The sequence below is a fragment of the Chiloscyllium plagiosum genome, chromosome 2 (genome assembly GCF_004010195.1).
Source record: "Chiloscyllium plagiosum isolate BGI_BamShark_2017 chromosome 2, ASM401019v2, whole genome shotgun sequence".
Lineage (NCBI taxonomy): Eukaryota > Metazoa > Chordata > Chondrichthyes > Orectolobiformes > Hemiscylliidae > Chiloscyllium > Chiloscyllium plagiosum.
In genome coordinates, this window is record NC_057711.1 from 19,816,434 (window position 1) to 19,830,457 (window position 14,024).

The following is a 14,024-nucleotide window of genomic DNA, read 5'->3' on the forward strand; positions in this document are numbered from 1 at the left end:
ATTGGGGTAGACTGGGGGGCAGGGTTGGGGTCAGATGGGGGCGGGGTTGGATGGGTTGGGGCAGACTGGGGGCACGGGGTTGAGGTAAGACAGGGGGTGGTGTTGGGGTGTGCGCATGGGAAGGTGGGGGCTTGCACGTGGTGTGCTGCTGAGTAGTCTCCTGAAAGGGGAGCAGACTTTAGCAAGTCTTGCTGTGTCAATGCCATTGAACTGATGGGTTGGCGGGGGGGTGGGCTTCAGCAATGCTGCAGATCCCTTACACACAAGTGTGTGTCTGCTCAGAAAAAGCTCTGAGACAGTGACAGGGAGCAAGGCAGGCAGATCAAAGAAAAAGTAAACTTCAGAAAACTCCAAGCCCCAGAGCAGAGGCATTGAATCAATTAACCAAATAATCAATTATCCAAATGAAATAGTGCCCACCCATCTCATTCGGATAATCGAGATTCCTCTGTACTCTGTGCAGTTCTGATCACCCTGCTATTGGAAGGACATTATTAAATTGGAGAGGGTTCAGAAAAGATTTATCAGAATGTTACAGGGAATGGAGGGCTTGAGATATAAAAATAGACCGGAAAGACTGGAACATGTTTCACTGGAATGTAGAAGGTTGAGGGGTGACCTTACAAAGGTTTATAAAATCATAAGTGACATAGTTAAGATGAATATTAAGGGTCTTTACCTGAGGGTGGGGAAGCTCAAAACGAGGCGACATATTTTAAAGTGAGAGGAGAAAGGTTTAAAAATGACATGAGGGAGACATTTTTAAAGAGAGTGAGTGGTTCGTCTGTGGAATGAACTGCCAGAGAAAGTGTTGGATGCAGGTACAGTTACAACATTTAAAAGACATTTGGATATGTACTTATGTTATGAACTAGACCAGACCATTCAAAACACTCTTAAGCAGGCAGCCCAGATTATAAGTTTGCAACTTGTTTTGGTAAGTGTACAGTGAAAATTACCCGGAGTAAGTTAGCGAGGTTGACTATGAAGTTTTAAAACAGACAAAAATTTATTCACAAAATTTCACAATGAAACACAAAGAACAGAATAAAGAACCCCTACAGAACTCAATCTATCCAAACTAGACTCAACTATGCTGTTTCAAATATACACAACAGTCCCAATAAGCAAGCCCCCTTTAAAACACAGTACAAAGGGAACAAATGCTTACAGGTTGAAGTTAGAAGGGCAGAAGGAGAGTGAGAGAGCCTGTTTCCACACAGCTTACTGTTGAACTCCTAACTAGTTCTGGACTGAACTGCTCAGTTAGAGAGCTGACCACTCCCCTTTCATTACACAGGTCACTTCTAAAACATGACCACTTCGGCCTGAATTCTCATCTGTTTACATATAAACAAAAGACCTCTCAAAATCCTTTAATCTCTGTACCAAACCAGCTTAATCAGCACCGGAGCATTTATGACCCCCCTGAAAAAAAACCCAAGGGGAATAGTATCCTTGAGAAAAGGAACAGCTTTGAGAACAAAGGACCAGCTTTGTGACACCTCCTCCCTTAAAAAAAATGAACCATCAAAACCAAAAGATGGCTTCATTTTAAAACCCTTCAAAAACCCAGTTGGTAGTCTAAACACACATATACACTATACTAACTGTAAACATGCAAACGTGCACAACCACATGCAAATTCAGGCTGTGGCACACTCGCCACCGAATATCTCCATATCTCATTCAAGTCTCGATAACGCATCAGCAAACATGTTTTCGTGACCTGCCACCTGCACAATTGTCAAACTGAATGGATGCAACAACAAGCTCCATCGAAACAATCTGGCATTTTGTCCTTAAATGTTTCCACAAGTGTCAATGGGTTATGATCACTGCACACGATTGTCTCAGATGCATTGCTGATAATATAGACACTGAAATGTTGTAATGCCAACACCAAGCTCAAAATCTTTTTCTCCATCGCTGGATATTTCTGTTGATGAATGTTTAACCTCCTGCAAAGATACCCGATGAGTCTTTCTATTCCCTCATCATCCTCCTGCAGGAGCACCACACTGACACCCAAACCATGGTGTCAATAGGCTTTGTGTAATCCCGTGTGCTTCATACTGGGATAGTGGTTAACTTAGCTTTTAACAGTCTACTGTCCATTGCACTTCTTGCTCTTTTTTAGACTGGAACAGCCACACTGCTAAAGTTCGGCACAAACGTTTGGTAAAATCCACTCAATCCCAGGAACCATAGTACTGCTTTTATCGTCGATGCTGTGGGAAATTCCCCAATTATTTTCATTTTCACATCCCGTGGAGCCATTTGTCCATGTCCAATAACATGCCCCAGGAAAGTGACTTGGGCTTTGGCAAATTCACTTTTAGCTCGGTTTACCACCAAGCCTGCTTTCCAAAGTCAATTGAACAATTCCAATAAATGCTGTAAATGTTCCTTCTATGAGTGACTAAAAGTCACCAGGTCATCAATATACACCACACAGTTGGGTAATCCAGTAATGACCTTATTAGTCAGTCTCTGAAAAGTGGCTGGAGTGTTTTTTTCATGCCAAATAACATGACTTTGAACTGATATAGACCATTTGGCGTTACGAAAGCCAGATTTGCCTTTACTCTCTCTGACATGGGTACTTGCCAGTAGCCTCTGAGCAAGTCCGACTTAGAAATTTAAGTTGTTTGTGCCACTTTCTCGATACAGTCCTCCAACCATGGAAACGGATATACATCTGTCTTTGTAACAGTGTTGATTTTGCGATAGTCCACACATAACCGTTGAGTACCATCTAGCTTTGGCACCATGACTATAGATGAGCTCCAGTCACTGTAACTCATTTTTGAATATGCCATCTTGGAGCATGCTCTCGAGCTCCTTCTGAACCTGTGCCAACTTTAGAGGGTTACGCCTATAAGGATGTTGTTTAATCGGAGCAGCATCTCCTATAGTTACATCATGCAAAATTAGATTAGAATGTCCCAGTTTATTTCCGCATATCTCCCCATGTGATAGTAATAATTCTTTCAGGTCATTTTGATTTTCTTGTGGAAGATAACTCAATAATTTATCCCAAATTTTGACAACTTCCTTATTATCCAATCTGATTTGAGGAATGTCCAATTCAGAATCCTCTGAACTTGGTTGTTCCTTCTGTGCTGTAATCATTAACACCTTCTCCTCTTGCTTTCCTTCCTGATCAAAATACTTTTTGAGCATATACACATGACACACTGTGAGATTGCTTCCTATCTGTGAGTCCTTATCAAGTAGTTCACTTCACTCAATTTCCTCTCGATTTGATGAGGTCCATTAAACTTTGCTTTTAAAGATTCACCTATTACTGATCGTAACACCAATACCTTATCCCCAGTTGCAAAATTGCGAATTTGTGATTTCATATCTCCTTCCTGTTTCACTGTCTGCTGTGATAATTTTTAAATGCTGTCTAGCCAACTCTCAAGCACTATTTAATCATTCTCTAAAAGTTGACACATAGTCCAAATGGGTGGTTTCTGAATTCTGACTTATTAGTTTCTCCTTCATCAATTTTAATGGTCCTCTTACTTCATGCCCAAATGTTAATACAACTGGACTGAATTTGGTCGATTCATTTGATGCATCTCTGGTCACAAAAAGTACAAATGGAGCTCGCTTATCCTAATCATCTGGATAATCCTGCCATAAGCCCTCAACGTGATGTTTCGTGTTTGATGCCATCTCCCTACTGTTCCATGCGATTCGGGGTGGTACGCAGTAGATTTGAATTGCTTTATTCCCAAGTTATCCATAGCTTCCTTGAATAATCTGGATGTGAAGTTGCTCCTTGATCTGACTGGATCTCTATTGGCAGTCCATATCCAGTAAAAAGTTTAAACCATTCTTCTACAAACCTTTTAGCTGGAATGGGATTGCCTCCGCAAATCTGGTTGACGTATCTATTATTGTTAATAAATACTTATTCCTGCTTTTTGTTTGAGATAGAGGACATAAACAATCAATCAAGACTCTTGTGAAAGGTTCATCAAATGCTGGAATAAGTGTTATAGGTGCAGGTTTTTTTACTGCCTGTGGCTTTCCGACTAGCTGACATGTATGACATGTCTGGCAAAATTCAACTACATTCTTGTGTAGTCCAGGCCAATAAAAATGTCATTGTACTTTAGCCTGTGTTTACCTCACCTTAAATGACCTCCAAGTGATAGCTCATGTGTCACTCGTAGCACGTCCTTTCTATCCCAAAACAATTTGATGAATCTCTGCCCATTTCTCATCTGCTTGACTGTGCGTTGGTCAACGTGTCCTCATTAATACATTATTTGTTAAGTAATAATACATAGGAAGGCATTCACTTTCCTTCTGTATATATGCCTTTTGATATAACTGTTTTAAGTTCTCATCTTTCTGCTGTAAATCAATCAGCTTAGAAGAACTAAAGATACTTACATGTTTATCTATTTTCTCCTTCTCTGTTCTACTTATCTGATCAAAAAAGGTCTCAGATAAAGCTATGTCAGCTTCCTTACATGTGTCTTTTGAACTCTTCTGCTTCAACTAGTGCCTCCGTGATCTTACGATCACATAATCTGGAAAAATTCTTGGATAAACATTATTCGTCTCTTCAGTTGCTTGCTTCTGCATTGGCTTTTCAACCAGAGTAGGCAGCACGCCTACCGATGAATCAGCTATATCATCTGCAAGGACAAATTGTATTTCTGGAGCTGAGAGTTTGTCCAGTACCCCTACCACAAATTCTCCACTCTTCTCTGAATTCTCGAGCCTCACTTTACATAATTGAGCACTTCTTGTCTCACTATGAATTCCTGTTACCAGAACCTTTTCTGACAATAATCCCTCAAGAGTACATATCTCCTCATCCTTCAGCATTACAGACTGAGAGGACCCTGTGTCCCTTAATATTGTAACCTCTTTACCTATTACCCTTGGCCTATGTGAATAACTTTATCCTTGCATGTAGACTTTTTAATCAGATCTGGCATTTCCCCCTTTATCATCCTCGAATCATCTTGAATATTTTGAGGTAGTTGTCCAACTTCCCTCGTGCTTTTTATTACTGGTCCAACAAAACTCCCTGTCTTGTCTGATTTTCCTACATCTGGCTTTCTCATAGCTCACCAACACTGTGATTTTGTGTAGCCCACTTTATTACAATGAAAACACCGGAGCTTTTTAACTTCTTTGTCCCCCTCAAGGGTTTCTTCTTTACCCTGTGGTAAATTATCCTTACGATCTTCACTGAGATCTACCTTTCCCTTTCCACGTGAGGATTTCTCTTTGCCCAAATTTCTGTCCCTCATGGACTGAAATTGATGCTGGAAGCCAAACCTTGATTCATGGAGCTCATAATCATCAGCCACTTTAGCAGCTAACCTAGCTGTTTTAACTCCCTGCTCTTCCACATGAGTTCACACTACTTCCTCACTAAGGTTACTTTCAGCCTTTATCTTCAGCCTTTTAAGCTGACTTTCCTTTTTAAATGTAAGATTCTGAAGTTCAAAAGCTCTCTCTTTTTCTTTCTCTTGTGCTGCTCTCTCTTTATCTCTCTGTTCTGTTGTTTTCTCTTTTTCTTTCTGCTCTGCTGCTCTCTCTTTTCCTCTCTCTTCTGCTTTTAATCGTAACTCAATCTGTTTCATTTCTGCTGCCCTTTCCTTATCTCTCACCTCTAACTCAAGCTGCTTCATTTGCAATTGAATTCTTGCCATCTCTACAGATTCTGATGGTTTCTCCGGCAAGTTTAAATGCTGAGATACTGCTGTAATTATCTCTCCTTTCCTCACAGAAGCAGGCAGTTCCAATTCCAGTTGGTCTGCTAATTCTTGCAGCTTGGCTTTATTTACTTTTTGCAAAACTTCCAAAGTGACCACATCCACTTCCAGTAAATATTTGGTGACTGAAAGAGCCATTACTATCTCAAGCTTTGTCTACCCAACCAAACCAACACCTGAAATAAAGACACAAGCACCTACCACTCGCTGTTCAAAATCACGCAAAAAGCCCCAATTTGTTAGACTAGGCCAGACAAATCAAAACATTCTTCAGCAGGCAGTCCAGACTATAACTTTGCAATTTGTTTCGCTAAGTGTACAGTGAAAATTGCCCAGAGTAAGTTAGCGAGGTGGCCTACCAGGTTTTAAAACAAACAAAACTTTATTCACAAAATTCTTCAATGAACACAACAAAGAACCCCTACAGAACTCAATCCAAACTAGATTTAATTCTGCTCTTGCATGTGTATATACAACAGTCCCAATAAACACAGTACAAAGGGAACAAATGCTTACAGGTTGAATTTAGAAGGGCAGAAGGAGAGAGAGCGAGAAAGCCTTTTTCCACATTGATTACTGTTGAACTCCTAACTAGTTCTGGATTTAACTGCTCAGCTAGAGAAGTAGGTAAAACTGAGTACTGCAGATGCTGGAGGTTAGAGTCAAGAGGAGCATAAAGATTGACATTTTGGGCAAGGACTTTTGCCCAAAATGTCAATTATCCTGCTCCTCGAATGCTGCCTGACCTGCTGTGCTTTTCCAGCACCTCACTCTTGACTCTGCTCAGCTCCCCTTCCATTGTACAGATCACTTCTAAAACATGACCACTTTGACCTGAAGTCTTATCTGTTTACATATAAACAAAAGGCCTTTCAGAATCCTTTAATCTCTGTACTAAACTAGACTAATTCGCACCGGGAGCATTTACGACCCCTCTGAAAAAAATCCAAGGACAATAGTATCCTCGAGAATATGAACAGCTTTTAGCAAAAAAGGAACCAGCTTTGTGACACATGAATGAGAAAGGTTTGGAGGGATATGGTCTAGTGCAAGCAGGTGACACCAGTTTTGTTTTGGGAAACTGAGTGACAACGTGCTCAGTGGGGATATCACAATGAATGAAGGCAAATTTAAACCTTACCTGCTTAGCACTGAGTTCAGAGTGCAATTCCTGCCATACCATTTTATTTCTTCTTCTTTTCATGTTACCATGTTTCTCTTGTTCTTTTTTCTGCATTTTGCTTTTGGACAGCAGCTGTTGATTTTTCTGTCATTTAAAATTCCGAAACCAATCCTTTGGTTCTTTCGGAACATAGGAACAAGAATTGGCCATTCAGCCCATCGAGCACTTTTCCCACTCTCCATCATGATTCATCATTGACCTCAGTATCATATTCAATTGTCCAATTCCCAATTTACTTGGCTCTGCGCATCCAACTCTTTTCTCTTTCATTGACTCCTATATTAGAGTCAGAGTCAGAGATGTGCAGCACGAAAACAGACCCTTCGATCCAACTCGTCCATGCCGACCAGATATCCCAACCCTTCTGCCCCTTCAGTTATCTTATTTTTCACGCTCCCCTATTGCACTAACTTAAAAGCTGTAATGTTCTTAATTTTTTAAAATTCTGATGACTAATCCTGAAATATTGCACTGTTTCTCTCTCCACAGATGTTGTCAGACCTGCAGAACATTTTCATAATTTTCTATGTTTATTTGAAATTTCCATAACAACAGGATGCACCCTTTGAGCTTCTTCAAATTATGTTTAATATTGGAGAAGCACTGATTCATCACTTGAGGGAAGGCAGTAAGAGGCAATGATCACGAAGCTTTCTTGATCATGTTTGACCTGATCTCATGATACATCATTTGGTCTGAAATCAATGGTGGGTCTCCTCTTCAACAACATTGGATAGCATTGTGATCTCACATTTAATGGCTTTTCCCTGCTGTTTAGACAGGACTACTCAAAGATGATGATGATGATGTTGAAAAAGTCTTGGGTCATTGATTGAAAGGTATTATTCTATAAGTTCTAGAAAATAACAATTACATAACAATTACCCACCAACTAGCTATCAGTTTGAGCTCTGTCAGCATCATTCCACTCTTGACTTCATTATAACCGTTCTTCAAAGATGGACAAAAGAGCTGAAGTTGTGAGGTGAGAATGAGTTCACTCGAGGCAGCATTGGACTGAGTGTGGCATGATGGAGCATTAACATAATTAAAGTTAATAGGAATTGTGATAAAACTCCTCCCTAATTAGAATGATACACTAAATGGGTACAAGAAACATGCTTATGGTTTATTAGTGGTCAATCATCTCAGGTCCAAGAGCTCCCTGCAGGAGCTCCTCAGGGTGCAGTGGTTGTGGGTATGTTTGCCGAGCTGGGAAGTTGGTTTGTAGACGTTTTGTTCCCTTTTGAGGTGACATCCTCAGTTCTGTCACCTCCTGTGGAGCGCTGCTGTACTGTGTCGGTTGGAATTTGGTTACATTCCTGCTGCTTCTGGTTGCCAGTTCCAGTTGTTCATTGTGGTGGTTGGTATATTAAGTCTGGGTCAATGTATTTATTGATGGGGTCCATGGTTGAAGGCCACGGTCCCAGAAATTCTCTGGTTGTCCTCTGCTTGGTCTGTCCTATTACTGTTGTGTTGTCCCAGCTGAATATGTGGTCCTTGTCATCTGTGTGTATCGCTACTAGGGACAGCTGGTGGTGTCCTAGGCCAAACTGTCATCAGTGATCTTCCCTCCATTACAGAGTCAGAAGTAGGGATGTTTGCTGATGAGTGAACAATACTTAGCAACTTTCACCACTCTATGTTTGGTGCTGAGATGACAGTCAGGCAGTTCTTATTCAATGTTTCTGTAGCCACTCAGATACAAATAAGAGGCAATTGTTTTGCATTTGGAGTCACATGTCGGGCAGTCTGGATGTGAGACATAGACTTCCCTACCTGAAGGGCATCGTAATCTACATAGATTTTTTAACACATTCAAATAGTTTATGACCTACATAACTGAGACTCGGATTCTAATTCCAGATTTATTAATCAATTTAATTCCCCCAACTGCCCCTTTAGAGTGTGAACTCATGTCTCTGAAATATTACTGTACATTTCTGGATTAGTCTCTGAGCATTACTATGATACTACAATCCCTACACACACAAACTGAATAAAAAAATCTTTCTTGTTCCTGGACTCTGTCCAGCTCAAGCCATTAATTTGAAGATTTAATGAGGATCTGCTAATCTACAGCATTCTCTTTCATTTGCAGCACCAAGGAGGTGTGTCCAGAGAATGTATCTCTGCTACATTTAGTCTTGAACATTTAAGTTTTGAGACAGACTACAATTCTTTCTACCCAAAAACAAAATAGTTATTTCTAAATATTTGATTAATTCTAAAGGTTTGCTTAGATTATGAACAATGAGATTTTACATGTCATTCTTATTTATCTAGTTATTTCTCCATAGCTTATTTTCTGCAGAGAATCTTCTTTCTGTTGTACGTCAAATAAATAGAATTCATTACCTCTTGGTGAAATAAGGAATTCCATCCTTTAGTATCCCATTATAATATCTCTATAATCTCGCTGCAGCCATGCTCTAGCTTCAGCTAATTTTAAAGCATCAGATATAAAATGACATTCCTGAACAAGAATCACAAGTGTCAGAATAAAATAAATATCTACTAATTTGCTGAAGCTGAGACTAGGACATCATGATTGTTAATTGATGTGAAATGTAGAAACCTTTTTTCCATGGCTGCTGCTTAGCCACTTTATGATATTGAGAGATAATTATATTGAGCTATTTAGTTGAGATAAGTAAATGCAATGAAGGTATTAAATTAAAGATACTGACAAATGAAAAATCTTGCCAATAGAACAAAGGACAAAGAAAAGTACAGCACAGAAATAGGCCCTTCGGCCCTCCAAACCTGCACCAACACATTTTGCCCCCCATATTAAAACTGTCTTCACTTACAGGATCCGTATCCCTCTATTCCCTTCTTATTCATGTTTTCACCCAGGTGCTCCTTGAATGCTGCTATTGTGTCTGTTTCCACCACCTCCTCTGCAGACTGTCACCAGAGATCGAGTCTATGGGTTTATACTAAATGTCTGTCTGTAGACTGTCACTGGAGATGGAGTTGGTGGGTTTATAGCAAACATCTGTCTGTAGACTGTCACTGGAGATGGGAGTTGGTGGGTTTATAGTTAATGTCTCTCTGTAGCCTATCGCCAGAATTGGAGTTGGTGAATTTATAGTAAATGTCTATTTGTAGACTGTCGCCAGAGATGGAGTTGGTGGATTTATAGTAAATATCTGTCTGTAGACTGTCACCAGAGGTTGAGTTAGTGAGTTTGTAGTAAATATCTGTTTGTAGACTGTCCCAAGAGATGGAGTTGGTGGGTTTATAGTAAATGTCTGTCTGTAGACTGTCACCGGAGATTAAGTCTTTGGGTTTATAGTAAATGTCTATCTGTATACTGTCGCCGGAGATGGAATGGTGGATTTTATTCTGCCATTACATCGATGACTGCATCAGTGCAGCATCTTGCAGCCAGGCTGAACTGGAGCAGTTCATCGACTTTGTCCACAACTTCCAACGCGCCCTTAAATTAATTTGGTCTATCTCAGATACCTCCCTCCCCTTTCTTGACCTCTTTGTTTCCATCTCCGGTGATAGTCTACAGACGGATGTATACTCTAAACTCATAGACTCCTATAACTACCTGGACTACACCTTCTCCCACCCAATATCCTGCAAGAACTCCATCCCATTCTCCCAATTCCTCCACATCTGCTCCAATGAGGGGACATTCCATTCCCTAGCACCTCAAATGTCCACCTGTTTTGAACAACATGTTTTCCCCCCTCTATCATCCAGACAGCCCTCCACCACACCTCCTCCAAACTCTGCTCCACTGCTATAAATCTCCCCCCTCAAACAGGTTCTCCTTGTCCTCACCTACCACCCCGCCAGTCTCCACATCCAATGCATCACCTTAAAACTTCTGCCAACTCCAATTGAATCCCACCACGAAGAACATTTTCCCTCTCTGCCTTCTGCAAGGACCGGTCCTTTTGCCAATCCTTGGTTCGTGCCACTCTCCTTACCAACATCTTCCTGCCACCCCCTGAGGTTCATCTGTCTCTCCTGCAACATAATCTACTGCATCAGGTTCTCCCGATGTTGTCTTCTCTACATCGAGGAGACCGAACGTAAAGTTATGGAATGTTCCGGCGGGCATCACAGCCTGGCCCACAGGGACCAATCGGACCTTTCTGTCACTGCCATTTTAATTCCCCCTCCCACTCCCTTTCTGACATGACTATCCTCCTCCATTGCCACAACAAACCAAACCGCAAATTGCAGGCAAAACACCTCACCTGCTGCCTGGACAGCCTACAGCCCAGAGGACTCAACATTGAGTTCTCCAATTTCAAATTCCCTCCCTTCCCACCTGCTGTCTCCTTTTCTAGCCCCACCGCCCTCCTCCATTCCTCTGACCGACCCTTCCTTCCTACCAGCTGGATTCATTCCTCCAATTGACGAACCCTCTACCTGTGTTCACCTATCCCTACCTCACCAACCTACCCCGCTCCCAACCTAATACCCTCCCCTACCTCCACCCCCTTTATCTGCTGCACCCCTTACATCCAACCCCAGTCCTGAAATATTTACTTCTCCACCTCCTGATGCTCCCTGGCTTGCTGTGTTCTTCCAACCTCCTGCCTGTCTACCTTGGACTCCCGCATCTGTAGTTTCTTTTTGTCTCCACCACCTCTTCTGGCAGCACATTCCAGGCACTCACAACCCTTTGTGTGAAAAACTTGCCTCACGTATCTCTTTTGAACATCACCCCCTGCACCTTGAACCTGTGCCCTCCCTAGTAATTCATTCTTCCGCCCTGGGAAAAAGTCTTATACTTTCCACTGTCTCTGTGCCATTCACAATCTTAAAAACTTCTGTCAGCTCACCCCCTCAACTTCCTGCATTCCGGTGAAAACAAAACCAATCTATCCAACCTTTATTCAAAGCTAAAATCCTCCATACCAGGTAACATTTCTGTACTCTCTGCAAAGCATCCACAATCTTCTGGTGGCATAGTGACCAGAACTGTATGGTATATTCCAGTTAGAGTTAGATTAAGAATAGTGGGAGGGAACTCATGTGGAACATAAGTGCCTATGGGGACCAGTTGGCTGAATGATCCGATTCTGACCTGTACATTCTGCAGAATTCAATATAAAATCGACATTTTGATGTCTAACGTGCTTTCTTTGCAGCTTCTCTACATCACAAGATTGATATGCTTATAAACAGTAGGGCAGTAAGACTCAAGTAGCCTGCTTAACTTTAATCTTATATTTTTGTTCTTTCCAGAAACTTTCATAAATTACAGAAGTCATTTGAATGATTGTAAGAGCTGCTCAGCAGTTTTAAAAAGATTCAACACTGCAAGGCCAGAGCTCCTCTTGTATCCATTGATTTGATAGGCAGTAAAATTTACTTAGAATTTTGCTGAGAAAAGATATTTTAAAAAAGTTTTGTACTCATCAGGACAATTTGCAAAAATACTATATGAAGAGGAAAACAAAGTTTTACACTGTATGCAAGAGGACTGCGGCTTGTTTTAAAGTGGACTCTGATTGGTAGAGGAATGACCACGTAGACTGCACTAGTGAAGGTTGATTGGCAGTTGAAATAGATTGGTTGGGGCATTGCTCTAATAAATGAACCTGAAAATAGCTGTCAACTATTTTGTTGACTTGGAACAGATGTAATCCATGTATGTGTTTTTGATGTCCGATGAGTGTTTAATACACACTTAACACTCACTCTGTTCCATTATTCAGTTCCAGACCTATGGAAAAACACACTTATTAGGTCAGACAGACAAAGAGAGAGAATGTTGGAGAGACTCAGAAATTCTGGCAGCACCTATTGAGAGAGACACAGATTTAATGATTTGGATTTGGTTTGACTCCTCTTCAGCATTCTCTGTTTGTTTCACATTTACAGCAATCCACAGTATTTTATTTTTATTAGGCAGAATAATAAATTAGTCAAGCAAAACAATTGTAAAACTGAACTATGAGTTTCTATATATATATATCTAACTGATCTCAAAGTCAGCATAAAATTACTTAGAATTTTGACTATGATTCACATTGTTGGGTAATTAAAACAAAACCTTTTTTCATTAAAGTTGTATGGTTCAAACAAAGTTGATTTTTACTCAGGCTAAATTCCTACTGAAGGCAATGGAAGAATAAAATCACGTTCTGCATCTGCATCTGATATGTGGCCTAGAAATTTTCAGCAGTTCAGGCTTGGGGCATTTGTCAGGGAGTGCTGGAAAGATGCCGACAGGTGAGCTTCAGAATAACCATCTGGGAGATCTGGAGCATCAGCTGCACAGAGAGATTGAAGTTCATCAGCTGTTGGTGAAGATTTGTCTTGAGGGAAACAGATAGTTTCAGTCTTGGAAACCCGACAGTGACAGCTGCAGGTCAGTAGGCTGGAGCAAGAAGCCATCATGAGAGGAAGCCTGGAGCGAGAAACTGTCATTAGCCAAGCCTGCAGTGGTCCATCATCAGAAGGAGCAATGATCGCTGCCCCCAGGACTGGTGACCTGAAGATGGTGAGCTGCCCAATAAAAATTAATAGGGGTGGAGTGATGGGAGAAAGAGTATTCACACTATTTTGTAGAGAGATACATAATTATGCTGTGTTTGGGTTATTTGAAGAAGGTCAAATAAGAATTTCATTTTCAAATTAGTAACATTTTTTTAATTACAGTTGAAAATTCTAAAATCAATATTGCAATTTATTTTGTTTTCATAGGAAGCTAGAATATAAGAACAGGAGTAGGCCATCAGCCCCTTGAGCCTGTTCCACCTTTCTACAAGATCATGGCTGTTTGTGGACTAACTCTATATAGTTGCTTTTGCTCATACCTCTTAACATCTTTACTTAACAAAAAATTATCTTATCTCAGATTCAAATTTGGCAACAGATTCTGCATCCAATGCTGTCTGTGGATCAGAGTTCTAAACATCATCCATCTTTTGTGTGTAGAAACACTTCCTAACATCACCCGTAAAATGGGAGTGCGAGCAGCAGCTAAGGTATGACAGTTTGTTTTAAAATTACTTACCGGTAGCGGGCAGCGGTGTTTTTTTTTTCTCTCTTTACAGAAAGAGCGGGAGCAGCAGGGGGAAGTGACGAAGACCAGAGGGGCAGCCGGG